The 4447-nt window shown below is 35.2% G+C and overlaps 1 pseudogene; it reads left to right on the forward strand.

Annotated features, from left to right (window-relative positions):
• Positions 1-720: 720 nt before the first annotated feature.
• LOC108514799 (speckle-type POZ protein-like pseudogene) lies at positions 721-1894 on the forward strand (annotated as a pseudogene).
• The last annotated feature ends 2553 nt before the right edge of the window (positions 1895-4447 follow it).

A 4447-nucleotide genomic window follows, 5' to 3' on the forward strand; every position in this document is an offset into this window, starting at 1 on the left:
CATTCAAAGTACTGAAAGAAAAAACTGCCAACCAGAAATTCTTTTTACTACAAAATCAAAATCATCTTTAAATATTGATGATGAAATAAAGACATTTCTAAACAAACAAAAACAGAAAGTTATTGCTAACTAATCTGCCTCACAATAAATTCTAAAGAAAATTTTCCAGGCTAAAAGTAAATAAACACAGAAAGCAGTGTGAATCCACATAATAAAAAAATACACCTGAATAAATAATTATGTAATTAGATGGTATAAATTCATATTTATTTAACTTTCTTAACAAATTTAAGAAGCAATTATATAAAGCATATATATATATATTAGTTGTAATGCTGAACATTTAACTTATACATATGTAATATATTTGTCAATAACAGCACTAAGGAGGTATGTGGATGCAAAACTCTATTGCAGCAAGGAATGACACCAAGAGGAGAGGGAGACAGGGAAGGATGGCAGGCAAGGGAGGAGGAATGTGGGTCGGCGAAGGTGCCTCCACAGGGACTTGCCACCATTAACCCTGCTGCCTCCAGCACAGCCTCGGCGTGTTGGAGGTGATGCAGTCAGGGCACGTTCAGGAATTGAGAAAACATGAGGGTGGCCCTTCTCAACCATGTCCCTGGTGAAAATCAAACACTAATTCTCTGAGACATCTGAGGTAAGGTATCAACTGTGTGGGATACTACACAAATCCTTAAAAAATGCAATAAAGTGGCAATGTCTCAGGAACTAGCCCCACCTCTACCTAGAGAAATGTCTTCTTGTCCCATAGTAGAAAGCTAGTGTTATACACAGGTCAAAGTAGTAAAGTGTTCAACACATAGACCATTAATAACTTCAGTTTTTGTCAAGAGGAAATGGGTGAGGTGTTAAAAAGTTCAACATTTTCACTTGGCCCAAATGACAAAATGAAATGGTGCCTGAGGGTAAACACAAAGGGATTAGATAACGAAAGTAAAGACTTCTTGTCCTTATATTTGCTTTTAGTCAGCTTGCCAAAAAGTGAAGTGCGAGCAAAATTCAAATTTTCCCTTCTGAATGCCAAAAGGGAAGAAATAAAAGCAATGGAAAGCCAAAGAGCATATCAATTCATGCAAGGGAAAGACTGAGATTTTAAAAATTTCATTAGAGGGAACCTTTAGCTTGACGAAGCTTATAGTCTTTTACCAGATGACAAGCTTACATTATTTTGCAAAATGAGTGTGGTCCAAGACTCAGTAAACATATCAGGACATACTAATACAAATACTTTGAAGGTGGCTGAGTGTCGACTAGAAGATGTAGGTAATCTCTGGGAAAACATGAGATTTACAGACTGCAGTTTTGTTGTGAGAGGACAAGAATTTAAAGCTTTTAAATCTGCTTGTACCTCAATCCCCAGTTTTTAATGCCATGTTTGAACATGAAATGGAAAAAGGCATAAAGAATTGAGTGGAAATAAATTATTTAGACGCTGATAGTTTTAAAGAAATGATGAGATACATTAACACAGGGAAAGGACTAAACCTTGACAAAATGGCTGAAAACTTGTTGGCAGCTGCAGACAAACCTGCACTGGGAACAGCTGAAGATCATGTGTGAGGAAGCTTTGTCTAGTAATCTCTCAATAGAAAATGTTGCTGATACCCTTGTCCTTGCAGATTTGCACGTTGCAGAACAATTGAAAGAACAAATCATAGACATGATTAATAGGTGCATTGTACTTCAACAACTTGGATGTAAACATAAGAAAAACTGGAACAGCAGCCAAGCAACTGATGTAATGGAAACATCAAGGTGGAAGTCCATGATTCAGTCTCACCCTTACTTAGTAGCAGAAGCCTTCTGAGCACTAGCATCTGCACAGTGTCCACAGTTTGACATTCCACACAAATGGCTAAAACAGTCCTAAATCTTCTGTGAACAACTGAAAAATAGAATTGACTTTTAGTCATTCAAGTCCAGAAGGATTCTACAAATAAACCATAAATCATAAGGAAGGGTTGTTTCTGTTATTTGGTCCACAGAACAGAAGCTAAAAAAGCATATTGCTTGCATTTCAGGTGGATAATTAATGGTTTATTCTTAGCTTTAAGTTAGACTGATTAATTCACTTTAAGGCCTTAAATTATTTTCAGTGACTTATCTTGTTTGTATAATGCTTTAATTTTATCTATTATGACTTGTCATTTTGACCAATGCTATGCAGGATTGTATAAACTAGCTTTATAATGCAGCACTATTGATAACTGAAGATTTTAAGTTTCAAAAGGATCTTTTATTTTGAAAAAGAAAAGTGAATTTTATAGGGTTCATCCTATGCTGTCTCAAGGTTTAATATTAAATTCTCTTTAAAAGCACTTGTATTGGCATTTACCAGTAATGTCTTCAATCTAAGTTCTGTAATTATGAGAGAATACATTTACCTTCAAAGTAAGTTACAGCAATACACTGCTTCAATTCTATTTTTTTTTTTCATTTCAGGGGGCAAATAAACAATGAGTTGGCCCAGATTTTTAGTGAAATTTGTGATGTTTTTCTTGTATGTTAACTGTCCCACAAACTGTGGGTTTATGTAAGTTTACAATGATTGAGAAGTGAATGAGGTTAAGATATCATGAAGAAAGCATGTATTGTGTGGAAGTAATTTTTTTATTTATAGTGACCTACATTTATATACACATATTAAGAGTAAGGATGACCAAATGTAAATTTAATGAATTAACACAGATATATATATATACTTTCACTTTTACTGTGTAACTTTTGTATGCTAAATGGTACATATTTATTTTTGCTTTTGAGCAAATTACTGGGTAGAATTAAATGTATCTTAACATTCGAAATAAATTTTTAGAAGGAGACAGCTGGGATGTTTGTGATAATAGATAAGAAAGATATTCTTGATTGTATTAAATGGTTTTGGATTGCAGGGATTCATTATTGAATTTACTCCTGTTTTTTCACACTTTACAAAATATACCTAACTATAAATGAACCTTGGATAGTCTACCCTCCTTCAAAAACTGAACTGAAGGCCGAGGCGGGTGGAACACACCTGAGGTCAGGAGTTCGAGACCAGCCTTGCCAACATGCTGAAACCCTGAAACTATGAAATCATACATAGATGATTGATAGATTTGCTTTCTTTATAATCATCAGATATGAGAATGTAACTTATGAAACAAGTGAATATAAGTAAATTCACTCCCACTTCATTGCTTTAGAAATGAAAAGCTTAACGTTATATTTGGAAGATGAAAGCGAATGTAGTAAATACATTAATAAAAAAGATGTGGACCATTAGCAATTTGTAAATCTTCTTTACACTGGAATTATGTCCGCCTAATGATTACCTAAATATTTGAATTTTTCATTTATTATCTCAATATCTAAGTCACTATGTATAAAACATCATGATTTTATTTAATTTGATTTAATATAAAATCAAGTCAAAGAAATAGGGTTGTTCTATTTACTTCAGTTTTCTAGTAGTTCTCATTACTTACCCTGCCTTGTCCTAATTTCCTTATCAACCATATGGAAAGCATTTAAGTAGGTGATATCCATCTTTTAGAACTCTTTTGGTTTTGGTTTTGTTTTTTTGAGACGGAGTCTCTCTCTGTCACCTAGACTGGAGTGCAGTGGCACGATCTCAGCTCACTGCAACCTCTGTCTTCTGGGTTCAAGCAGTTCTCTGCCTCATCCACCCTAGTAGGTGGGATTACTGGTGCCTGCCACCACACCTGGCTAATTTTTTAAATATTTTTATTAAAGCCAGGATTTCACCATCTTGGCCAGGCTGGTCTTGATCTCTTGACCTCGTGATTCACCCGCCTCGGCCTCCCAAAGTGCTGGGATTCCAGGTGTGAGCCACCGCGCCCGGTCCCTTTTTAGAATTCTAACAGACGTGCTCTAATTTGAATTTGACTCATAAAACAAGTACTTTATCTTTTTTTTTTTTTTTTTTTTGAAGTTTTAAGTTCAGGGGTACAAGCGCAGGTTTGTTACATAAGTCAACTTGTGTCATGGGGGTTTGTTTTACAGATTATTCCATCAACCAGGTATTAAGCCAAGTACCCATTAGTTATTTTTCTTGATCCCCTCCCTCCTCAAACCTTCCACTCTCTGAAAGGCCCCAGTGTGTGTTGCTACCCTCTATGTGTCCATGTGTTCTCATCGGTAGGCTCCCTTATCTATATGGATCTGTGGAAATTTGATGACAGAAAATCAGATACCTTAGTACAATTACTCAGCTGTACAAGTGGGTAGTCCAGAATAACCTTCTTGGTAAGACTCTGAAGAATAAATTTTTGAAAACTTGAGTAACAGCCAATCAGGATAAAAATAGTACAACAGAAAATGTGTGATTCACCATTTGTTATTTAAAACTCAAAATAAAATCTTACTTCTTTTCATTTATGTTCCAGTCCTGGGGGGAAATATAATAAACTACAACTGTTGG

Source organism: Rhinopithecus bieti, unplaced genomic scaffold, assembly GCF_001698545.2.
Source record: "Rhinopithecus bieti isolate Rb0 unplaced genomic scaffold, ASM169854v2 scaffold_34437, whole genome shotgun sequence".
Taxonomy (NCBI): domain Eukaryota; kingdom Metazoa; phylum Chordata; class Mammalia; order Primates; family Cercopithecidae; genus Rhinopithecus; species Rhinopithecus bieti.